General features: G+C 45.7%; 1 protein-coding gene and 1 pseudogene across 2 annotated transcripts in view; both read right to left on the bottom strand.

Moving 5' to 3' along the window:
- Window positions 1-25,909, bottom strand: part of si:dkey-119f1.1 (Structural maintenance of chromosomes protein 6-like) — a 201,691-nt gene that overhangs the window by 98,231 nt on the left and 77,551 nt on the right. The window lies entirely within an intron of this gene.
- LOC132450370 (uncharacterized) lies at window positions 13,407-25,445 on the bottom strand (annotated as a pseudogene).

The following is a 25,909-nucleotide window of genomic DNA, read 5'->3' as shown; positions in this document are numbered from 1 at the left end:
CTTCGACTCTCCCCCTCGCTTCACAGATCCTGCTCCCCATCTGCCATCACTTCATCCCCTCTGCGTCCTCCTCAGCCTTCCCACCTGCACCTCATTCCCTGATCATTCTCTTCCCATATATACCAGTTTATTAGGGGTCCAAGCCAACAGGTTGGATCCCTCTTGTTTTTGTAAGGATTCTTATTATTCTTCCCAGCTAGAAGTGGTACCACAGCCCAAACCGTAAATGGTGCACACACGCCAATTGCATGACTAGATCCAGGTACGTGAGGTGACGGCAGACGACAAAATCCAGACCTGCCGGCCACTAGGTGGCGCTATACCAAGGAATACGCGTTTGGGGCTATAACTCCCACACCGAACCTCCCACAGTCAAAAACTTGTACCCACATATTCACTGGAGTCTGCTGCATCTTTTGGCCTAGGCCACGCCCATTTGCGTCCATAATTTTTTTTCGCAAAATCGCGAAAACCGCAAAACTGTTTTTTCACTACTCCTCCCACATTTCTTGACCAATCAACACCAAACTTTGCACACGACATCTTCAGACGCACACAAATAAATAAATTCTAACACTTTCTTGATCCGACCTTCGACGACGAAACGGTAGCGTTTTGAATATTGGTTTATGAGCTAAATTAGACGTGGAAAATCAAAAATCCCAAAAAATCAAAAATTAGACATCGGATCGAGTCCAAATTCTACACACATGTGCTAACCTTAATGACGTTCGATAAAAAATTCGGAAATTTTCGCCATTAGGGGGTGCAATAAACGAGGAAATTGTATATCTTCTACAAAATTTCGCCGCGAAAACGCTACACTGACTTCTCGCTACTCCTACCACATTCAAATCCTTTGTATCCACAGGTTCAGGGTAGCGTTTTCAACACATGCTTCGCGTTGTGCCGGCGAAATGCACATTTCTTGTCGCGTTGTGCCGGCGAAATGCACACTTCTTGGACCCCTGCATAACTGCTTGCAGTTCTAGTTTCCTTTGTTCCTATTATTTGTCATGTCATTTTGTTGTTCTTGTGTTCTAGTCATTAGTCTTTTCTATGCCAGAGCTGAGATTTCTGAGTTTTCTTTATTCAAACCCTTTATGTTCCAGTTCTTGTTTGCATTTGGCTCCAGTCCCTTTTGCCCATGCTGCCCTACTAGCACTGGTTGGGACATAAAGCGCCTTCCAATACCAGAGTAAAAAGCTGCTTCCCCAAATACTAAAGGAACAATGTAGGTGTAAAGATACCAAACATAAAGTAATTAAAACTAGAACTGCAAGCAGTTATGCAGGGGTCCAAGAAATGTGCATTTCGCCGGCACAACGCGAAGCATGTGTTCAAAACAAATGGGCGTGGCCTATGCCAAAAGATGCAACTGACTCCAGTGAATTTGTGCATGTAACGTTTTTGACTGTGGGAGCTTTGGTGTGGGAGTTATAGCCCAAAACGCGTTTTCAGAACATTCCATTGGGAAATTAAGAGACATACAATGTCTTAGTTTTTTGGCGCCGCCTTGTGGCGAAATTTCCGAAGACAATTTTCCTTTTCCAAATAACTCCCGCCCACATTAATAATTCTTGGCCATATTTTCCATATAGACTCGGGATTGCCCCTTGATGGTTTCCCTCGAGTTTGAAGAACATTCCTTAGGCCAATTAGAAGATATACAATTTCCTCGTTTATTGCGCCCCCTAATGGCGAAATATTCCGAATTTTTAATCGAACGCCATTAAGGGTAGCGCTAACATGTGTCTAAGATTTGGACTCGATCCGACGTCTAATATCATTTTTTTCTGGATTTTAGATTTTCGACTTAAAACGTAGCTAAGCGACAAATATTCAAAACGCTACCGTTTCGTCGTCGTAGGTCGGATCCAAAATGTGTTCCTTGATTTATTTTCGTGTTTGTCTGAAGATGTCGTGTGCAAAGTTTTGTGTCGATCGGGCGAGAAATGTGGGAGGAGTTGGGAAAAGGCAGTTTAGCGGTTTTCGCGATTTTGCGGAAAAACATTATGGACGCAAATGGGCGTGGCCTATGCCAAAAGATGCAGCAGACTCCAGTGAATATGTGGGTACAAGTTTTTGACTGTGGGAGGTTCGGTGCGGGAGTTATAGCCCCAAACGCGTATTCCTTGGTATAGCGCCACCTAGTGACCGGCGTGTCTGGATTTTGTCGTCTGCGTAGTCCGAAGAGATCTGGATCTAGTCATGCAATTGGCGTGTCGTCACCATTTACGGTTTGGGCTGTGGAGTCACTTTTAGGGAGGTAAGAATAATAACTAGAACTGCAAGCAGTTATGCAGGGGTCCAAGAAGTGTGCATTTCGCCGGCACAACGCGAAGCATGTGTTCAAAACAAATGGGCACGGCGTGTGCCAAAAGTTGCAGCTGACTCCAGTGAATCTGTGGATATAAAGGTTTTGACTGTGGGAGGTTCGGTGTGGGAGTTATAGCCCAAAACGCGTTTTCAGAACATTCCATTGGCAAATTAGGAGACATACAATGTCGTCGTTTTTTGGCGCCGCCTTGTGGCGAAATTTCCGAAGACAATTTTCCTTTTCCAAATAACTCCAGCCCACATTAATAATTCTTGGCCATATTTTCTATATAGACTCGGGATTGCCCCTTGATGGTTTCCCTCGAGTTTGAAGAACATTCCTTAGGCCAATTAGAAGATATACAATTTCCTTGTTTATTGCGCCCCCTTATGGCGAAATTTTCCGATTTTTTTATCGAACGACCTTAAGGGTATCACCGACATGCGTCTAAAAGTTGGACATGATCCGATGTCTAATTTTGCTATTTTGTTAATTTTTGCGTTTCGACGTAAAACATAGCTAATAAACAAATATTCAAAACGCTACCGTTTCGTCGTCGAAGGTTGGATCAAAAAAGAGTTTGAGTATTTATTTTCGTGTGCGTCTTAAGATGTCGTGTGCAAAGTTTGGTGTTGATTGGTCAAGAAATGCGGGAGGAGTAGCGAAAATACAGTTTTGCGGTTTTCGCGATTTTGCGAAAAATAATTATAGACGCAAATGGGCGTGGCCTATGCCAAAAGATGCAGCAGACTCCAGTGAATATGTGGGTACAAGTTTTTGCATGTGGGAGGTTCGGTGTGGGAGTTATAGCCCCAAACGCGTTTTCCCTTGGTATAGCGCCACCTAGTGTTCGGCGTGTCTGGATTTTGTCGTCTGCGTAGTCCGAAGAGATCTGGATCTAGTCATGCAATTCGCGTGTCGGCACCATTTACGGTTTGGGGTGTGGGCCCACTTTTAAGGAGGTAAGAATAATAACTAGAACTGCAAGCAGTTATGCAGGGGTCCAAGAAGTGTGCATTTCGCCGGCACAACGCGAAGCATGTGTTCAAAACAAATGGGCACGGCGTGTGCCAAAAGATGCAGCTGACTCCAGTGAATCTGTGGATATAAAGGTTTTGACTGTGGGAGGTTCGGTGTGGGAGTTATAGCCCAAAACGCGTTTTCAGAACATTCCATTGGCAAATTAGGAGACATACAATGTCGTAGTTTTTTGGCGCCGCCTTGTGGCGAAATTTTCCGAAGACAATTTTCCTTTTCCAAATAACTCCCGCCCACATTAATAATTCTTGGCCATAATTTTTATATAGACTCGGGTTTGCCCCTTGATAGTTCCCTCATAGTTTGAAGAACATTCCCTTGGCCAATTAGAAGATATACAATTTCCTCGTTTATTGCGCCCCCTAATGGCGACATTTTCCAAAATTTTTATCTAACGTCATTATGGTTAGCACCAACATGTGTGTAAAATTTGGACTCGATCCGATGTCTAATTCTGGATTTTTTTTGATTTTTGATTTTCCACGTCTAATTTAGCTAATATACCAATATTCCAAACGCTACCGTTTCGTCGTCGAAGGTCGGATCAAAAAAGTGTTCGAATTTTATTTTTTGTGTGCGTCTGACGATGCCGTGGGCAAAGTTTGGTGTTGATTGGTCAAGAAATGTGTGAGGAGTAGGGAAAAAACAGTTTTGCGGTTTTCGCGATATAGCAAAAAATATTCATAGACGCAAATGGGCGTGGCCTATGCCAAAAGATGCTGCAGACTCCAGTGCATCTGTGTGTACAAGGTTTTAGACTCTGGGAGGTTCGGTGTGGGAGTTATAGCCCCAAACGCGTATTCCTTAGTATAGCGCCACCTAGTGACCGGCGTGTCTGGATTTTGTCGTCTGCTGAGTCCGAACAGATCTGGATCTAGTCATGCAATTGGCGTGTCGGCACCATTTACGGTTTGGGCTGTGGTCTGACTTTTAGGGGGGTTAGAATAATAAGAAAAAAATCCTTACAAAAACAATAGGGATCCAACCTGTTGGCTTGGACCCCTAATAAGAAAAATCCTTACAAAAACAATAGGGATCCAACCTGTTGGCTTGGACCCCTAAAAACTAGAACTGCAAGCAGTTATGCAGGGGTCCAAGAAGTGTGCATTTCGCCGGCACAACGCGACAAGAAATTTGCATTTCGCCGGCACAACGCGCAGCATTTGTTCAAAACAAATGGGCACGGCGTGTGCCAAAAGATGCAGCTGACTCCAGTGAATCTGTGGATATAAAGGTTTTGACTGTGGGAGGTTCGGTGTGGGAGTTATAGCCCAAAACGCGTTTTCAGAACATTCCATTGGCCAATTAGGAGATATACAATGTCGTCGTTTTCTGGCGCCGCCTTGTGGTGTAATTTTCCGAAGAGAATTTTCCTCGTGGCGAAAATTTACGAATTTTTTATCGAACAACATTTAGGTTAGCACCAACATGTGTGTAGAATTTGGACTCGATCCGATGTCTAATTTTGATATTTTTTGAATTTTTGCGTTTCGACGTAAAACGTAGCTAATAAACAAATATTCAAAACGCTACCGTTTCGTCGTCAAAGGTCGGATCAAAAAAGTATATATGATCTCTTTGCGTGTGCGTCTGAAGATGTCGTGTGCAAAGTTTGGTGTAGATTGGTCTAGAAATGTGGGAGGAGTAGGGAAAAAACAGTTTTGCGGTTTTCGCGATTTTGCGGAAAAAAATTATGGACGCAAATGGGCGTGGCCTAGGCCAAAAGATGCAGCAGACTCCAGTGCATCTGTGTGTACAAGTTTTGGCCTAGGCCAAAAGATGCAGCAGACTCCAGTGCATCTGTGTGTACAAGTTTTTGGACTCTGGGAGGTTCGGTGTGGGAGTTATAGCCCCAAACGCGATTTTCTAGTTATAGCGCCACCTAGTGGCCGGCATGTCTGGATTTTGTCGTCTGCGTAGTCTACACGGATCTGGATCTAGTCATGCAATTGGCGTGTGTGCACCATTTACGGTATGGGCTGTGGTACCACTTTCAAGGAGGTAAGTATAATAATCCTTACAAAAACAATAGGGTTCCAACCTGTTGGCTTGGACCCCTAACTAGAACTGCAAGCAGTTATGCAGGGGTCCAAGAAGTGTGCATTTCGCCGGCACAACGCGAAGCATGTGTTCAAAACAAATGGGCCTGGCCTATGCCAAAAGATGCAGCTGACTCCAGTGAATCTGTGTATATAAAGGTTTTGACTGTGGGAGGTTCGTTGTGGGAGTTATAGCCCAAAACGCGTTCTCAGAACATTCCATTGGCCAATTAGGAGATATACAATGTCGTCGTTTTCTGGCGCCGCCTTGTGGTGAAATTTTCCGAAGAGAATTTTCCTCGTGGTGAAAATTTACGAATTTTTTATCGAACGACATTTAGGTTAGCACCGACATATGTGTAAAATTTGGACTTGATCCGATGTCTAATTCTGGATTTTTGTGGATTTTCGATTTTCCACGTCTAATTTTGCTCATGAACCAATACTCAAAACGCTACCGTTTCGTCGTCGAAGGTCGGATAAAAAAAGTGTTAGAATTTATTTTTTTATGTGCGTCTGAAGATGCCGTGTGCAAAGTTTTGTGTCAATTGGTCAAGAAATGTGGGAGGAGTAGCGAAAAAACAGTTTTGCGGTTTTCGCGATTTTGCGAAAAGAAAAATTATAGACGCAAATGGGCGTGGCCTAGGCCAAAAGATGCAGCAGACTCCAGTGAATATGTGGGTACAAGTTTTTGACTGTGGGAGGTTCGGTGTGGGAGTTATAGCCCCAAACGCGTATTCCTTGGTATAGCGCCACCTAGTGACCGGCGTGTCTGGATTTGGTTATCTGAGTAGCGGTGACGGACCTGGATCTAGTCATGCAATTGGCGTGTCCGCACCATTTACGGTTTGGGCTGTGGTACCACTTCTAGGGGGAGCCAAATAATAATAATAACTAGAACTGCAAGCAGTTATGCAGGGGTCCAAGAAGTGTGCATTTCGCCGGCACAACGCGAAGCATGTGTTCAAAACAAATGGGCACGGCGTGTGCCAAAAGTTGCAGCTGACTCCAGTGAATCTGTGGATATAAAGGTTTTGACTGTGGGAGGTTCGGTGTGGGAGTTATAGCCCAAAACGCGTTTTCAGAACATTCCATTGGCAAATTAGGAGACATACAATGTCTTAGTTTTTTGGCGCCGCCTTGTGGCGAAATTTCCGAAGACAATTTTCCTTTTCCAAATAACTCCAGCCCACATTAATAATTCTTGGCCATATTTTCTATATAGACTCGGGATTGCCCCTTGATGGTTTCCCTCGAGTTTGAAGAACATTCCTCAGGCCAATTAGAAGATATACAATTTCCTCGTTTATTGCGCCCCCTAATGGCGAAATATTCCGAATTTTTTATCGAACGCCATTAAGGGTAGCGCTAACATGTGTCTAAGATTTGGACTCGATCCGACGTCTAATATCTTTTGTTTCTGGATTTTAGATTTTCGACTTAAAACGTAGCAAAGCGACAAATATTCAAAACGCTACCGTTTCGTCGTTGAAGGTCGAATCCAAAAACTGTCTATTATTTCTTTGCGTGTGCGTCTGGAGATGCCGTGTGCAGAGTTTGGTGTCGATTGGTCAAGAAATGAGGAAGGAGTAGGGAAAAGGCAGTTTTGCGGTTTTCGTGATTTTGCGAAAAAAAATTATAGACGCAAATGGGCGTGGCCTATGCCAAAAGATGCAGCAGACTCCAATGAATATGTGCGTACAAGTTTTTAACTGTGGGAGGTTCGGTGTGGGAGTTATAGCCCCAAAGGCATATTCCGTGGTATAGCGCCACCTAGTGACCGGCGTGTCTGGATTTTGTCGTCTGCGTAGTCCGAAGAGATCTGGATCTAGTCATGCAATTGGCGTGTCGGCACCATTTACGGTTTGGGCTGTGGAGTCACTTTTAGGGGGGTAAGTATAATAACTAGAACTGCAAGCAGTTATGCAGGGGTCCAAGAAGTGTGCATTTCGCCGGCACAACGCGAAGCATGTGTTCAAAACAAATGGGCACGGCGTGTGCCAAAAGATGCAGCTGACTCCAGTGAATCTGTGGATATAAAGGTTTTGACTGTGGGAGGTTCGGTGTGGGAGTTATAGCCCAAAACCCGTCAGAACATTCCATTGGCCAATTAGGAGATATATTATTTCGTCGTTTTTTTGCGCCCCCTTGTGGCGAAATTTTCCAAAGACAATTTTCCTTTGCCAAATAACTCCCGCCCACATTCATAATTCTTGGCCATATTTTTTATATAGACTCGGGTTTGCCCCTTGATGGTTCCCGTATAGTTTGAAGAACATTCCTCTGGCCAATTAGAAGATATACAATTTCCTCGTTTATTGCGCCCCCTTAGGGCGTAATTTTCCGATATTTTTATTGAACGCCATTAAGGGTAGCACCAACATGCTTGTACAATTTGGACTCGATCCGATGTTTAATTTTGGATCTTTTTTGATTTTTGATTTTCCACGTCTAATTTTGCTCATAAACCAATATTCAAAACGCTACCGTTTCGTCGTCGAAGGTCGGATCAAAAAAGTGTCTATCATTTCTTTGCGTGTGCGTCTGAAGATGCCGTGTGCAAAATTTCGTGTCAATTGGTCAAGAAATGTGGGAGGAGTAGCGAAAAGACAGTTTTGCGGTTTTCGCGATTTTCCGAAAAAAAATTATTGACGCAAATGGGCGTGGCCTAGGCCAAAAGATGCAGCAGACTCCAGTGAATATGTGGGTACAAGTTTTTGACTGTGGGAGGTTCGGTGTGGGAGTTATAGCCCCAAACCCGTATTCCTTGGTATAGCGCCACCTAGTGGCCGGCGTGTCTGGATTTTGTCGTCTGAATAGTCTTCACGGACCTGGATCTAGTCATGCAATTGGCATGTCGGCACCATTTACGGTCTGGGCTGTGGTACCACTTTCTTGGTAGGAATCATAACTAGAACTGCAAGCAGTTATGCAGGGGTCCAAGAAGTGTGCATTTCGCCGGCACAACGCGAAGCATGTGTTCAAAACAAATGGGCACGACGTGTGCCAAAAGTTGCAGCTGACTCCAGTGAATCTGTCGATATAAAGGTTTTGACTGTGGGAGGTTCGGTGTGGGAGTTATAGCCCAAAACGCGTTTTCAGAACATTCCATTGGCAAATTAAGAGACATACAATGTCTTAGTTTTTTGGCGCCGCCTTGTGGCGAAATTTCCGAAGACAATTTTCCTTTACCAAATAACTCCCGCCCACATTAATAATTCTTGGCCATATTTTCTATATAGACTCGGGATTGCCCCTTGATGGTTTCCCTTGAGTTTGAAGAACATTCCTTAGGCCAATTAGAAGATATACAATTTCCTCGTTTATTGCGCCCCCTAATGGCGAAATATTCCGAATTTTTTATCGAACGCCATAAAGGGTAGCGCTAACATGTGTCTAAGATTTGGACTCGATCCGACGTCTAATATCTTTTTTTTCTGGATTTTAGATTTTCGACTTAAAACGTAGCTAAGCGACAAATATTCAAAACGCTACCGTTTCGTCGTCGAAGGTCGGATCAAAAAACTGTCTATTATTTCTTTGCGTGTGCGTCTGAAGATGCCGTGTGCAAAGTTTGGTGTTGATTGGTCAAGAAATGTGGGAGGAGTAGGGAAAAGGCAGTTTTGCGTTTTTCGCGATTTTGCGAAAAAAAATTATAGACGCAAATGGGCGTGGCCTATGCCAAAAGATGCAGCAGACTCCAGTGAATATGTGCGTACAAGTTTTTAACTGTGGGAGGTTCGGTGTGGGAGTTATAGCCCCAAACGCGTATTCCTTGGTATAGCGCCACCTAGTGACCGGCGTGTCTGGATTTTGTTATCTGAGTAGCGGTGCCGGACCTGGATCTAGTCATGCTATTGGCATGTCCGCACCATTTACGGTTTGGGCTGTGGGCCCACTTTTAGGGCGGGAAGTATAAAAATAATAATAATCCTTACAAAAACAATAGGGATCCAACCTGTTGGCTTGGACCCCTAATAATAACTAGAACTGCAAGCAGTTATGCAGGGGTCCAAGAAGTGTGCATTTCGCCGGCACAACGCGAAGCATGTGTTCAAAACAAATGGGCACGGCGTGTGCCAAAAGTTGCAGCTGACTCCAGTGAATCTGTGGATATAAAGGTTTTGACTGTGGGAGGTTCGGTGTGGGAGTTATAGCCCAAAACGCGTTTTCAGAACATTCCATTGGCAAATTAGGAGACATACAATGTCGTCGTTTTTTGGCGCCGCCTTGTGGCGAAATTTCCGAAGACAATTTTCCTTTTCCAAATAACTCCAGCCCACATTAATAATTCTTGGCCATATTTTCTATATAGACTCGGGATTGCCCCTTGATGGTTTCCCTCGAGTTTGAAGAACATTCCTTAGGCCAATTAGAAGATATACAATTTCCTCATTTATTGCGCCCCCTTATGGCGAGATTTTCCGATTTTTTTATCGAACGACCTTAAGGGTATCACCGACATGCGTCTAAAAGTTGGACATGATCCGATGTCTAATTTTGCTATTTTGTTAATTTTTGCATTTCGACGTAAAACATAGCTAATAAACAAATATTCAAAACGCTACCGTTTCGTCGTCGAAGGTTGGATCAAAAAAGAGTTTGAGTATTTATTTTCGTGTGCGTCTTAAGATGTCGTGTGCAAAGTTTGGTGTTGATTGGTCAAGAAATGCGGGAGGAGTAGCGAAAATACAGTTTTGCGGTTTTCGCGATTTTGCGAAAAATAATTACAGACGCAAATGGGCGTGGCCTATGCCAAAAGATGCAGCAGACTCCAGTGAATATGTGGGTACAAGTTTTTGCATGTGGGAGGTTCGGTGTGGGAGTTATAGCCCCAAACGCGTTTTCCCTTGGTATAGCGCCACCTAGTGTTCGGCGTGTCTGGATTTTGTCGTCTGCGTAGTCCGAAGAGATCTGGATCTAGTCATGCAATTCGCGTGTCGGCACCATTTACGGTTTGGGGTGTGGGCCCACTTTTAAGGAGGTAAGAATAATAATAAGAAAAATCCTTACAAAAACAATAGGGATCCAACCTGTTGGCTTGGACCCCTAAAAATCCTTACAAAAACAATAGGGATCCAACCTGTTGGCTTGGACCCCTAATAAAAAAAATCCTTACAAAAACAATAGGGATCCAACCTGTTGGCTTGGACCCCTAATAAACATTTAAAATCATCATACATAGAAAATGCAATAAAAAACAGGGTTTTCAAGAAGGTGCCAATCATAGATAGATATAACAAAATAACAATAATGAGTCAGTCAACTGTGAGTCTTAACACAAATTTCACTTTTTCCTAACTGAGCCAGTCCATTGCAACCGGTGGGTTAAAGCAATAAATAATTCACAGCTCAATCCAAAATCCACCACCGTGATCATAACCAGGATGTTTTAACATTAAGCAACTCTAGCTGCTTGTAAGTCTCCATAGGCGAGCTCATAAGTCCATGAGCCTAAGCTGCAAGTAAACACAGAATGCTTACACTGCATTCAAATCAGTAAAGAAAAAGAACCCTCCTACAACATATTGAAATGTTGCTCTGCATATTCAGAGTTAAGAACTATCCCAATGCCTCAAATGCTTAATTTGAGGCCTAAATGTTACTTTCTTCACACATAATTCTATCTGTGCGCCTCAGTCTCTGATTCCGTGAGCAAGCGGTGTGGCATGTAGACACAAAATGTTCCTCCTTAAGGCGCAGACTTTATGCATGGTGAAGACACTTGGTGTCTTCACCATGCAATTACGCATTGAGTCCATTCAGTTTGTCAAATATGCAAGACAAATACTCTTTTACGCTTTTTAAACCACTGAAGGGCAGTCAGTTGGTCAGCGAGCTGTAACCTATTCTGAATAAAAAATAAGCACACCTTATCCCGCAGTGGGTAAAGGCTGAGAGCGTTTCCTGGTGGAATCCACTTGGAATCCACGCAGAGAGACATGCTCCCAGCCCGGGTCGCTGTACAGAGACGGTGTCTTTATCAACATGTTATGCTCTTGTTCAAGTGTTTTGCTCGCAAGAGATTCTCTATGTATGTCTCTTCTTTTAGTTTGTTGTTGGGGATGTTGTATCTCTTCTGGATACATTCATGTCCATACTTGCCGAAATTGGAGGATGACCCACACTAGAGGTTCAAGGCCTTTCTGACCTGTTTCTTCACTTTCCTCTGATGGGCTGCTTTGTCCACGATATTTCTATATTTATCTCTGCTTACCTTTATCTTTAGCGAGGCTTATACAAACTCATCTTTTGAAAACTCTTTCTAGTGTCCGGTGTGTACCGGGTCAGCCTGCCAAACGTCTGAGACATAGGAAGCGGGACAACCATCATTGTCTAGAACGAGGACGTATCAAATCGAGACTTAACATATGAGTGGACGAGGGGCGACCGGACTGGATTCCAGACCACCCAGCAGCTCACTGAGCAAGACCAAGTGATCCTCTCCAACTGGGACATCTGCCACAGCAAGCACCACAAATCGATGTGGGTAGGTCCCATCGTGTTGGGCTTACATAGCCTGCCTATACAAGTGGGATGCTGAATCAATGCATTGAAATTATTATTGCATCTCTATCAATGTAACGTTAAGCATGTTGACGTGATGCATTGAAGAACAGTTTTATAGGTCGGGCAGCACTAGGTGTCAAAGGGGTTGAAACTGGTAGGGTTCATTACATTCTCATGTAAAAACTCTAATCGACTGTGAAAGAGTCGGTCTGTCCATCACTAGTTCGATTGACTGACAGCTGCGGTTGCAAGCCATCGCAAAAAGAGTATGTCAGATACATATAATTTTTCTCCTCATCTATGAATTTTACATACACATGATATACTACTTTAAATGTTTTTACATTTTCTATCAGATTTCTCTTTTTAATTTTTTTCACATTCTGAAAATGATTTTGTCCCCGCCCCCCAGTGCACCCTGTACCTTGGGAATCCCTGGTCAAAAGAGGAGTGTGTGACTCTCTGTTCCAAGTTGGTGTGTGTGCAGACACGTGTGGGTATGTTGTGGTGTGTCTGCATGTGGAATGTGTCTGTGTTGGTGGGTTTGTGTGAGTATCTTTTTGTTCTTGTGTGGTTTGTGAAAGTCTGGGAAAAGTTGATTTGGAGATGTGTGTATAGAGGGTTCTCCCAAGTAGGAGATTCCCTTACCCCCTCTTCAACAAGATGCATGAGATAAGTTTCGGCATAAATTCAGACAATCTAACGATCCCCCCCCCCCCCACAGCTCATATCAAAGGGAGCGTTGTGATAGTGGAGGTGTTCCCGCTCTCCACTTGAAAGGCTGAGAGAAAAGATGAACTGATTACCCCATCGAGTCGACCAAACTTTAAGAACCAGAACTTTTAAGCACAGTTTGGGTGTAGCAACACTCAACTTTATTTATTCTACTTAAAAATCAGTCTCTGTCTCTCTCTCTCTCTGGCTCAACAATGCACTCTCCAAGGCACATGGAGGCACCCTCATTCTCAAGAGAAACGCAATTTAATTCTGACGGCTGCGCCCACATAAACACAATGCTAATGTTGAATGAATGTTGATGAATCATGCCCTAGGCACTCGCCAGCGCCCTATCAGATCACCTGTCAATCACATCCTCACCCCTCATCCTTGCTCCGTCAGAATTCTCTCTGTGTGTCCAAAACCAAAACATAAATTCATATCAATCCAGGCTATAAACCATGATTGGAGAAAACTACCCCATCTGGCAATCAGTCTTGGCAATCATTTCCTTCCACTAAACCAAACAAAATAATTAGTCTCTTGTTTATTTCTTTATCGCGTATTTGACTTTCCATGTGTATCTAATCTCGCCCATTACGGTGAGATTTACATTGATCAATCTGTCTTCTTATTTAACCAGGCAATCTGTTTAATCAGAGTAATCGACCATATATAATTATCATCCTTATTATTATTCACTAATGTACAATGAATATGATTTTAAGTCTTTATTTGTTCATGTATTAATAAATATAAACAGATTATCATCCGGTTTTCTGTTAGGCAGAACACAGAACCATAAACCATATTCCTGAGTCAGTACATGAGGCTGACTCATTGACCGACCCCGCCTCCTCTATTCCTGAGTCAGTACATGAGGCTGACTCATTGACCGACCCCGCCTCCTCTATTCCTGAGTCAGTACATGAGGCTGACTCATTGACCGACCCCGCCTCCTCTATTCCTGAGTCAGTACATGAGGCTGACTCATTGACCGACCCCGCCTCCTCTATTCCTGAGTCAGTACATGAGGCTGACTCATTGACCGACCCCGCCTCCTCTATTCCTGAGTCAGTACATGAGGCTGACTCATTGACCGACCCCGCCTCCTCTATTCCTGAGTCAGTACATGAGGCTGACTCATTGACCGACCCCGCCTCCTCTATTCCTGAGTCAGTACATGAGGCTGACTCATTGACCGACCCCGCCTCCTCTATTCCTGAGTCAGTACATGAGGCTGACTCATTGACCGACCCCGCCTCCTTTATTCCTGAGTCAGTACATGAGGCTGACTCATTGACCGACCCCGCCTCCTCTATTCCTGAGTCAGTACATGAGGCTGACTCATTGACCGACCCCGCCTCCTCTATTCCTGAGTCAGTACATGAGGCTGACTCATTGACCGACCCCGCCTCCTCTATTCCTGAGTCAGTACATGAGGCTGACTCATTGACTGACCCCGCCTCCTCTATTCCTGTAGGTCACCCGCCCTGTGACCTGTGACCCCCAGGTCACCTCCCCTACTGTCACCCACCCTGTGACCCAGAGGTCACCCACCCTGTGACCCAGAGGTCACCTGCCCTGTGACCTACAGGTCACCTGCCTTATGACCCTGAGGTCACCTGCCTTACAGGTCACCTCACCTAAAATCGCAAAGAAGTTCAGATTGAAAGAAAGAAGTTCCTTCCTGGATGAACCGGCCCAAAGAGCCCTAAATAACAATGTGTGTATTAACCGATGTAAGTCGCTTTGGATTAAAGCGTCTGCTAAATGCCCTAATTGTAATTCTCTGCCATGTGTTTCTCAGGTTGAATTCTTACTGTACGTTCACACCAAAAGCTGTAAAAGATGCAAAATCGCCGAATAGCTCAAAACGCAACGCTGTCCAAAATATTTAAAGCTCCTATCGCTCTTGGGATTTCGCTTTTCCATTTAAAGGAGCCGCGCTTTTTGCCTGCACGCTCGTAGTTGAGGCAAGTGCTGCTTACCGAGCCACAAAAACACAAGATGGTCATAAGTTTGGTCAATAGAAAAAGAATAATAAACCTAAATACATGAAACACTGAATAACAAATTAATGGAGCGATTGCTTATATGCCAGATTATAGTTTAGTTGATCGCTATCTTGTCTGTGTGTGTGTGTGTGTGTGTGTGGATGTGTGTGTGTGTGTGTGTGTGTGTGTGTGTGTGTGTGTGTGTGTGTGTGTGTGTGTGTGTGTGTGTGTGTGTGTGTGTGTGTGTGTGTGTGTGTGTGTGTGTGTGTGTGTGTGTATTGTTTATTGTGGAAAAGATCCGCTCAACGGGAGCATTTGTGCCAGGCAGACACACTGCAAACTGACAAATTAGAAATATTTTTTGTGCGGTATCTCCCTGCTTCTGAATTGCGCACACATCTCCACCCACCACTCGTCCGCTGGTTTCCATCAGCATTCCACTGTGCGACCATTCCACTGTGCATATGCCCTCATACATTGTTGAAATCATATGCCGGAGGCTTTATTCTTTCTATGTGTTTTTTAGTTCATGATCGGGATATAATAAGACCACATTGGCTATGCAATCACGGACAAATACGATGCCCTGCAATAGCCGCAATTATTCTCTCACGCACCATGATGAAGGAACAAATGTATGGTAGTAACTAGGAACTAAAGTCCTTGCGTATGTTTACTGGGACCAGGCCTGCCTTAACCTTTTTTTTTTTTACTGCAGCTCATGATAGGCCCCCCGATCGACGTAGGCCCTGGGGCTTCAGCCCAGGCAAGCCCGTGCATTGAGGCCTTGACTGGAACCCACGCCGGCGAGAGACAACTACATTCCGATTGGCTGGCGGTAATTTACAGCCGAAACGCTACTAGCTCATTTGCATAGAGTTTAGCTGTTTTCAACTCTCATTTACAGTTTTACAGCTTTAAAGCTATCGCTCAAGCGTTTTATCGCTCCTATCGCTTAATTTATTGCTCATGTCTAATAGAAAGTGAATGGGCGTTTATCGCTCAAAACGCTTAACAGCTTTTGGTGTGAACGCACAGTTACACTTTTTATTATAATTCAAACCTTTTGAACTGGTTTCGCTGACTTTTCTAATGTATGTGATGCCTGTCTACCTCATCATAATATCCAAAGCTTTGGATGTTAGAACAGAAAACCACTGTGCAGTCCCCATCATGGAATTTGGGGGATAATTGTCTTGGGTTTGTCACTCCTTTTGAAAAACCACAAGTCTTTCTTTTCAGTTCATAAACACTTATTTTTCTCCAGGAAGTGGGCTGCACACATGAATGATGTGGAGGGTGAACACAGTGAGGGGTGAAGCATTGTGCATCACAGTTGTGCTTCGACACTCTTTCTAGTTCTCTGGTGCAGGTTATTGTCTATGACAAGAAGGCTATGAAGAATTTACTTTAATCCAAAAGATTTGAAAAGGGAAGTGTGGGGCCCCCTGCTTGAACTGCTCCCCCCGCGACCCAACCCCGGATAAGCGGATGACGATGAGGATGAGGATGAGGAAAAGATTTGAATGTTCTTACATGACAAAATATATATTATGTTTTACCAAACCATTTCAGGGTAGAAAGTGCAGGCGGCACCCTATTTTCTCCTCTCCTTTCCATTCCTGGCCTCTCTCCTCTCCTTTCTTTGCTCTTCCAGTTGCCTTTCCTCTCCTCTCCTCCCCTTCCTACCATCCCCTCCTCTCTCCTCTCCTCATATCACCTCTTCTTTCCTCTCATCGTCTTTCCTTTCCTCTCCTCCTCCCCTCCTGTCTCCTGTCTTATGTCTCCTCTCCATACAACCCATCCTGTGTCAGCTATGTTGTTGGGTCAGAGGAAGTGTTGCACATACATCAGACGCCCTGTCGAGTCCCTGTTGGTGAGCGAGGAGGATTCAGGGATAAGTCAATATAATGTTGTTTGATTACAGAGCCAGGCCTAGGAGGCTCATGTTTTAGTAGGAAGAGAAACCAATTTTAAAATAACATACGTAACAAACACATGTAAAAGGACAACCTTTCAGTGGGAGTTCAATTTAATTAAGATAAGATAAGATACAACTTTATTAATCCCCCGTAGGAGAAATGTGTTTGTTGCAGAACAGCCCAGCAGCAGTGGAAGGACACAGGATAAAATAACAATGCAATAAATACAATAAATAAATACAAAGTGCTAATGCATAAGTAGACGCTGAAAGTTAAAATAGGGACAAAAACAAGACAAACAGAACCAACATCAAGATGGTTGATGCATATACACATATACACGCATACCTAAACACACACACATGCATATGCAAACACATAGACATACACAAACACAATCATCATCAGGCACTGTTGAACAGCCTAATGGCTGCCGACACAAAGGAGCACCTGAAGCGCTCCTTCTTGCACCTGGGGAACATCAACCTGTGGCTGAAGGTGCTCCCCATCTGCCACAGCTCAGCATGGAGGGGATGGGAGGGGTTGCCCATGATGGATTTGAATTTGTCCCTCATCCTCCTCTCCACCACCACCTCCAGACTGTCCAGCTCTCTAAAATGTCCTTAGCAGCCTGCCACACACGTCAAACGACCTGAGCCTCCTGAGGAAGAAGAGTCTGCTCTGACTCTTCCGGTAGAGGGCCTCTGTGTTGTCAGACCAGTCCAGTTTATTGTTGATGTGTACTCCAAGGAACTTATACGAATCCACCGTCTCAATTTCCACCCCCTGGATGGTAATAAGGGTTGGGGGCTTCTTCTTCCGGCGGAAGTCAACCACCAGCTCCTTGGTCTTGCCGATGTTGAGTTGGAGGTGGTTCTCCTCAGACCATCTGACGAAGTCCTCCACCACACCTCTGTACTCGTCCTCCCTGTCCTCACTGATGCAGCCCACGATGGAGGAGTCATCTGAGAATTTCTGGAGATGGCAGGTTCCAGAGTTGAAGCTGAAGTCAGAGGTGTAGATGGTAAAGAGGAAGGGTGAAAGTACTGTTCCTTGGGGTGCGCCAGTGTTGCTCATCACCACATCTGACAGGCTGCTCTGCAGCCGCACGTACTGTGGCCTGCTGAAAAGGTAGTCACCAATCCAGGCCACTATGTCAGGGTGTACCTGCATTGCTGAGAGCTTCTTCTCAAGCAGGGGAGGCTGGATGGTATTAAACGCACTGGAGAAGTCGAATAACATGACTCTCACTGAGCTCCCCGGCTTCTCCAGGTGTGAGTAAGCCCTGTGCAGCAGGTAAATGATGGCGTCGTCCACGCTGAGTTGGACCTGGTACGCGAACTGCAGTGGTTCATGGAGTCACACACCTGGGGCCAGAGGTGCTGTAGAACCAGTCTTTCGAAGGGCTTCATGATGTGCGAGATCAGCACAACTGGCCTGTAGTCGTTGGGAGAGCTAGGACGAGCTATCTTAGGCACCGGAACAATGCAGGAGGTCTTCCACAACTGGGGCACCTTCTTTAGCCTCAGGGAGAGGTTAAAGAGGTGTTGGAACACTCCAGCAAGCTGTCCGGCACACGCTTTAAGCACCTTGGGATTGATGTTGTCCAGACCCATTGCCTTATTCCTCTGGAGCTTAGATAGCTCCCGCCTCACCTGGCCTGATGTAATGAAAAGACTGGTAGCAAGGGGGAGTGGAGGGGGAAAGGGAGGGGGGGAGGGAGGGAAGGTGACAGGGTTGGGGGTAGGGGTGGTGGAGGAGGGGGGAACAGACTGACTCGCTGAGCTCACTGGGGCAGGGGTTGAGTCGAACCTGTTGAAGAATAGGTTCAGCTCATTAGCACATTCGTGCCCGCCCCCTACAGCTGGACCTGGCAGTCTGTGTCCCGTAATCTGCTTCATCCCATCCCACACTCATTTCCCACATTCATTTCGAGCTTGCACTCCAGCCTCTCCTTATAGCGGTTTTTGGCCGCCCTTAGTTCCCTTCTCAGCTCCTTCTGAACTGATTTTACCCCCTCTCTGTCTCCTGCCATGAAAGCCCTCTTCTTCCTGTTGAGTAGGTTTTTAATGTTCTTATATTAGGTTTGTTGTTAGGAAAACAGCGGACCTTCTTGATGGGTACAACTCTGTCCTCACACAACATGATGCAATCCGTAATGCAATGGGAGAGTCCCTCAATGTCCTCTGCGTGGTCTTCCTGGAACAGATCCCAGTCTGTTCTCTGGAAGCAGTCCTGCAGGGCCTCCTCAGCCTCTCTAGACCACACCTTCACAGTCCTGGTGGTAGCCGGCTGCATGTTTACTACAGGCTTGTACACAGGTGTAAGGTGTATCAGGTTGTGGTCAGACTGGCCGAGGGGTGGGAGGGGAGAGGAGCTGTATGCCTCCCTCACATTGGCATAAAGCAAGTCCAGAATTTTATTTCCTCTGGTTTTACATTTCACATACTGTGTGAAGCTGGTCAGAGTTTTGGAGAGAGAGACATGATTGAAGTCTCCGTTGATTATCATGAGAGCTGTGGGGTGCCGAGTCTGTAGTCTTGCGACGGTAGAGTGGATGACGTCACAAGCGCGCGCTGCCACTGCGGACGGTGGTACATACACAACAACAACGATGACGTGAGAGAACTCCCGAGGCAGATAGTATGGCCTCAATCCCACAGCTAACAGTTCGATATCTGGAGTACAGATGCTCTCCTACACGGTAACATGTCCAGGGCTACACCATTTTGTGTTCACAAAGACGGCTAGACCCCCTCCTTTCTTCTTTCCGCTCAGTCGTCCCCTGTCCGCTCTCACTAGCGTGAAGCCAGCCAACTCGATAGCACAGTCCGGTATATTCCTATGTAGCCATGTCTCCGTGAAGCACAACAAACTACACTCCCGGTACACACACTGACCGCTCGCCAAGGCTGTTAGTTCGTCCGTTTTGTTGGCCAACGATCTCACGTTCCCCATCACGATAGATGGAAGGCAAGGTTTAAATCTCCTGTGCGTCTCCCGTCTCAACCTTGCCTTCGTTCCGGCTCTCGTTCCCCTCCGGTGTCTCCTTAGCTCCACAGGTATGCCCGCGGTTGGGGCTCTAACGGCCCGGTACATCATCAGCCCTTCCCTCGTATGGGTAATCATTGTTTGGTCCACGAGTATCAGAAATTACACTAAAAACTACACTAACACTAACTTAAATTAACGATCAAATGTGTTTAAAAGATTAAAGGCACCTTCCAGCGAATACCAGAAAGATGGAAAGTTGAAATAATAGTAGCAATTAGAAGAAAAAAAAAAGTAGGAACGGCAAGAGCTACTGCAACAGGCAGCCTCCCTCGACGGCGCCATGGCAACCAATTGCCTCTCTTACCGAATTAATCAAACAAAGATCTCAATGTCAGGGTTGTTCAACAATAAAGAACTGTGGTTGATAAAAACCACGGCCTAATATTGGGGCTAATTGGTTGAGAAGGACTAGGGTTAAATGATCAAGGCTTTATTGTCGCTGCACAGAGTAACAGCATTCCTGAGTTGGTTTGCAAAGAACTCGCGAACAGTCTTCAGGGCCAGAGTTATATCCCCCATTGTGTTGCGGGACTCTCTAAATCAGGGGTCGGCAACCTATGGCACGCGTGCCACGGTTGGCACGCCGCAGAATAAACACTGGCACGGCACCTCAGTGTTACTACGATACTCACTTTATCTGTCCCGTCTAAAAAAAAGAAAGAAAAAAAAGCCGGCTTTTGTCTGCCGGCACTAGGACCCGGAGGACACCACTGGATTTGATGTTAGAGTGTGGCCATTGGTCAGGTTGCAGCGGAAGAATTTCAGATCAAATTGTCTGAAATTCAAGCGCACTGTCCGCTGTCTTCGTGCTGACATAAATTAATGACAGAGCGTGATATTGTGAACAATGGCCACACCCGCTGCAGCTAAAACTAGGCCATTCCAGTGCTGCTGGACACAAGAGTTTGGTAATGTATTTGTGAAGGACCGTGCTGTGTGCATTTTATGCTGTGAGAATGTTGTGTGCAGAACGTCAAGTGTTAAGCGTCATTTTGAGACGAAGCACGAGAAGACCTTCAAAGACCAAGCAGACTAATTAGAGTCAATCAAACGTGCTGTGTCCAGATATGAAAAACAAGCTTGCTCCTTCAAGGTTTTTACCACTGCTAAAGATCACGGGACAGAAGCAAGTTATCGCATTGCGCATTGCATTGCAAAGCATGGGAAGCCGTTTACAGATGGCGAATTTATTAAGGAGGTTAACAACAGAGCACTCTGAGGCATGTTTGCAAACTCAAAGTAGGCCTAACTAACTACAAGCCACAGATCACAGAGCTCAGTCAAGCAAAGCAGGGCCAGGGATCACACTGACTGTCTGGTAGGCATCTGATAATTTGATGTTGCCTCAGCCTACACTAGTTTTAGTTTAAATGTGTAGCTGTTTTTCAGTCTTTGAAATATTGATGTGGCTATTTTGTTAAGAATACAGATACTGTTATTGTTGAGAATAAAATTCCAGGTATATTGGAAAAAATAAAAAAATTGTGACATAATTTAACTTTGCGTTATTGTTGATAATGGCACACTAGATGAGAAGAAAATTTCAAACTGGCACTCCATGTCACAAAGGTTGCCGACCCCTGCTCTAAATCGACGCCACTTCGACCTGGGCGGGACTTTACGTCCTACGTCACTCGCTATGGGTGTGCATGTGTGCGCATAGCCGTCACTCGCGATGGGTGTGCATGTGAGAAAGGTTTTGGCTTTAGTGTCTATGGGTTGGTAATAACGGTTCTGATGATTTTTCTGATGGAAAAGTGGTCTTTTATTTCCATAATCTTTGTTCAGTGAACGCATAAACCCGTTTGTTAGTTAGCAGTTAAACTAAATGCGATCTCTTTGTTTACAGTTACCAACGACCAACTGATGATTGGGGGTTCGATTCCCTAGTGATGCAAGGTTTTTTCTTTCATTTTGGACTGCACACACATCGCGAGTGACGGTTACTCGCACAATGTACACACATCACTGTCTTTACAATTTCTAGGCAACCGAAGTTTAAAGATTGTCAAGTGGTTAACTCTTGAATCGCATGTACTAAGACCTGATGGGTTAGTGGTCAGAGAACAACTCATTAACGCGGGGATAAGTGGTTCGATTCCTTAATGAAGCTAGCTTTTTTCTTTCATATTGGACTGGATGTTTGCATGCCATTTTGCGTAACTTGGAGTTTATGATGAAGAAATGTTACTGGGGTTAAGGTTAGGGTAACGCTAAGGGGAAGACACAAAGTGTTTTTGCAACACAATATTTCTTACAATAACAAAGTCCAAAGTTTTGATGACTCCAGTAGGAAACTTAAGATACCTAGAGAAATGCGTGAGTGCTCACAAAACATCAACAAGTCAGCAGTGTGGTACAGGGTGATCATTTCTGATATACAGTACAAAAGCTGAAACTATTAGCCAGGAGTGGGAAAGATGCAGACGCAGACGCACCAACACACAGTTGCCTGTTGCAAAATGGTTCAGAGTTTAATAGAAATAGTTAGGGTTAGCTGGTATGGCGTTATCTAGTATGGCTATTGTCTAATGTTAGCTTAGTTCGTGTTGTTTGGTCATGTTAATCGCTAGTAATAGTAAGTCATTTGTAGAAATATAGCCTATCATCACAGACTGTAGGAATGTCACCCACCCTCCATCGCGTACGACACTGACGCTCGTAATCTGTAGTGCAAGAGTTCGTGCACAGATCCCTGAGACAAACGGCTACGCGCACACATGCAAACCCATAGCGAGTGACGTAGGACGTAAAGTCCCGCCCAGGTCGAAGTGGCGTCGATTTAGAGAGTCCCATTGTGTTGCACTCCCAACATGCACTTCAGCCAATCATAATGCTCTAAACTTCTCCTGTAGTCCCGTTCTCTGTTAACATTTATCTTCCCGCCCACGATGCCCATAATACATTCTATACAGTAATTCAGGCATTACGTACAAAAGGGTTACATATTAAACAGTATAGTTACATTTACATTTAGGGCATTTCTATCCACAGCGACTTACAATAAGTACATTTGTCATAAGAAGTGAAACAATATATCGCTGTCAGTACTGAAAAGATGTTCATAGAGCCAAATGCAAGTACTAACAATCGCTAAGCTAACCCATTCCCCGTGTACAGCAATGCTAACGTACAACATACAATGGTGGCCGGAAGGGGCTGGGTAGTCAAGGTGAACTCTGAACAGGTGAGTTTTGAGTCTTATGCGAAAGCTGGTGAGCGACTCTGCGATCCTGACATCAGCAGGGAGCTCGTTCCACCACTGAGGTCCCAAAACCGAGAAAAGTTGTGACTTTGTTGATCGACCTTTGCTTGCTCTTAGCGATGGCGGTACCAGACGTCGAGCTGAGGTAGTTTAGCGGAGGGATCGAGTTGGGGTGTGTGACTTTACCGATGCTTGGGGCAGGGGCAGTTCCATCGACTGCCTTGTATGCCAGTATCATCATCTTGAATCTGATGCAAGCTACTACAGGGAGCCAGTGGAGGTCCCGGAAGAGGGGGGTCACATGGGAGAACTTCGGTAGGTTGTACATGAGGCGCGCTGCCGCATTCTGGATGCGCTTCAAAGGTTTAATGGAAGAGGCAGGAAGTCCAGCCAGGAGCGAGTTGCAGTAGTCGAGGCGGGAGATGACCGGCGATTGGACTAGAAGCTGAGCTGCTTCCCTTGTGAGGAAAGGCCGGATCCTGCGGATGTTGTAAAGTGCAAATCTGCAGGATCGGGCCACCGCAGTGATGTTTGTGGTGCAGCATAACTGATTTTCCAGTACCACACCAAGGTTTCTGGCAGTTGGAGGAGATACAGTGATGTTCTCAACAGTGACCAGTAAGTCCATGTGTAGGCAATCTTTCCCTGGCATTAGGAGGAGCTCAGTTTTGTTTAGGTTACGCCTCAGATGATGGGCAGTTGTCCAAGTGCTGACGTCTGCAGACATTCAGATATGCGTGTTCCTATCAGGGCTTTGTCAGATGAGGGGAAAGAGAGTGAGCATAGCAGTGATAGGAAAAGCTGTGTGATGTAATTACAGAGCCCAGGGATCTGGCATAGAGGGAGAACAGATGAGGCCCAAGTACCGAGCCTTGAGGGACACCAGTTTCAAGCATGCAAGGTTTGGACAAGGAGCCATTCCATGTAACCTGATAAGTGTGATTCGTCAGGTAGGATGTGAACCAGGAATGGGCAGATTCAGCAGTGCCAAGTTCAGCGAGAGTGGCAAGGAGGATCTGGTGGTAACCGTGTCAAATGCTGCGGACAGGTCGAGGAGCATGAGAACCGATGAGAGGGACGAGGCTCTGGCAGCATGGAGGGACTCAGTCACCGCGAGGAGAGCCGTCTCAGTGGAGTGTGCCTTCTTGAAGCCTGACTGGTGAGGGTCAAGGAGGTTGTTAGATGAGAGATAGGAGGACAGTTGGTTAGCAATGGCACATTCCAGTGAGGAATGAAAGAAGAGATACCGGTCTGTAGTTCTGGATGTCGGTGGTATCAAGGGCCAGTTTTTTGAGGAGAGGCTTTATTCGGGCAGTCTTGAAAGACGCTGGAAGTGAGGGAGGAGTTGAAAAGTGCAGTGAGAAATGGCTGGATGTCGCTTGAGACAGCCTGGAGGAGAGACGAAGGGATAGTGTCATGGGGGCAGGTGGCGGCATGGTTAGATGTTATTATTCTGTTGACCTCGTCTGAGGTGAGAGGGATAAATTGGGTAAAGACAGAGGAGGGGATGGGAGAAGGGAGGATGGAGGCAGGGATAAAAGAGGAGCTAATGTCCTTTACCTTCTGGGTAAAGTAGGTAACGAAGTCATCAGCAGTGAGGCAGGAAGGATGTGGAGGGGAGGGTTGAGGAGGGAAGAGAACAAGGAAAACAGTTTCCTGGGGTTTGAGGTGGAGTTGATTTTGGTGCGGTAGAAGGCAGATTTTGCTGTTGACACAGTGGAGGTGAAATCAGAGAGAAGGAAAAGAAAGTGAGATAGATCATTAGGACAGGCTGATCTCTTCCATTTCCTCTCAGCTGCCCGCAACTCTGCTCTATAAGTCTGCAGATATTCAGACAGCCAAGGAGGGGGGGGGGGGGGGTGAGGTTCACGCAGGTCTGGAGTGGAAGGGACAGAGGGAGTCCAAAGAGGAGGAGAGGGAGGATAGCAGATAGCAGAAGGTAGTGAAGACAGAACAGTTGAGGCAAACGTAGAGAGAGAGAGAGATTTGAGGTTACGGCGGGTGGTGACAATGTGGGGACTAGAGAGGAGGGGGGAGAGGACTTCCAGGGGAGAGAAAAAGCAGCAAACTGATGGTCAGACACGGGGAGTGGGGTAACAGAGAGAGCAGAGGTGCCGCAGGACCCTGTGATTCCCGGCCCTGTGTGTGGGGGGAGAAGGGGAGAGTGGTGGCGAAAAAGTTGGTTAATTCAGGTGAGTGCAACTTCTCTGGCAGGATGTTGAAGTCTCCAAGGATAACGAGTGGTGTGCCATTTTCAGGAAAGCAGCTGAGAAGGGCATCCATCTCGCCGTTGAAGTCACGAAGGGGACCTGGAGGACGGTAGATCACCACAATGGAAAGCTTGGTTGGAAGGGAGACAGTGACAGCGTGGAGTTCAAAAGCAGATCTGGCCAAGTGTTCTAGTGGAAGGACCCGGTAGGACCACATCGGCGAGATGAGGAGTCCGGTCCCTCCTCCTCGCCCTGATGATCTTGAGGTGTGTGAGAATGAGTAGATGGTGGAGAGGGCAGCAGGAGTAGCAGAGTTCTCTGGAGTGATCCAAGTCTCTGTCAGGGCCAGGAAGTGGAGGGTCATGAGGGACGCATAGGCCAAAATGTAGTCTGCCTTCTTGACCGCTGATTGGCAGTTCCAGAGTCCTCCCATCACTTCAAGATCAGTGTAGGAAAGGGTCGGTGGATGGCACAGATTGGATCGGTTGCTGCGCCGAGCAGAGGATCTATGTTGGCATCGTCTATGAATGGAAGTCCTGACGATGATTGAAGTATGACACATAGCTACAATAGGGTGGCTTCCCTGGTCTTCCTCGAGGGACTCCCACAGAGAGACTCCCTTAGTCTTTGTTTCCCGGGTCTTCGTTTGCAGGGTCCTGACGCTAGTAATAGCTAGCCTTTAAATGCACAAGGTAGCTCAGGGAGCCGTAGCTCCGCCCACCAATCAAGCCTATTGTTGGCACCTTGTGACTGAAACTATTCTCAACGACCTATTACTAAAAAAACAACAACGGCAGCCAAAACTAACACAGCGGCAATAGGGTTAAAGTTAGTACAACCAATTGTAATGCTAAACACTAGGGTTCTTAGTTTCAAGACTCACCTACAGCTACTCAC

This window comes from Gadus macrocephalus, chromosome 21, assembly GCF_031168955.1.
Source record: "Gadus macrocephalus chromosome 21, ASM3116895v1".
Taxonomy (NCBI): domain Eukaryota; kingdom Metazoa; phylum Chordata; class Actinopteri; order Gadiformes; family Gadidae; genus Gadus; species Gadus macrocephalus.
Note: the sequence above shows the minus strand (reverse complement) of the source record. Positions and strands in the feature narration are given on the sequence as shown.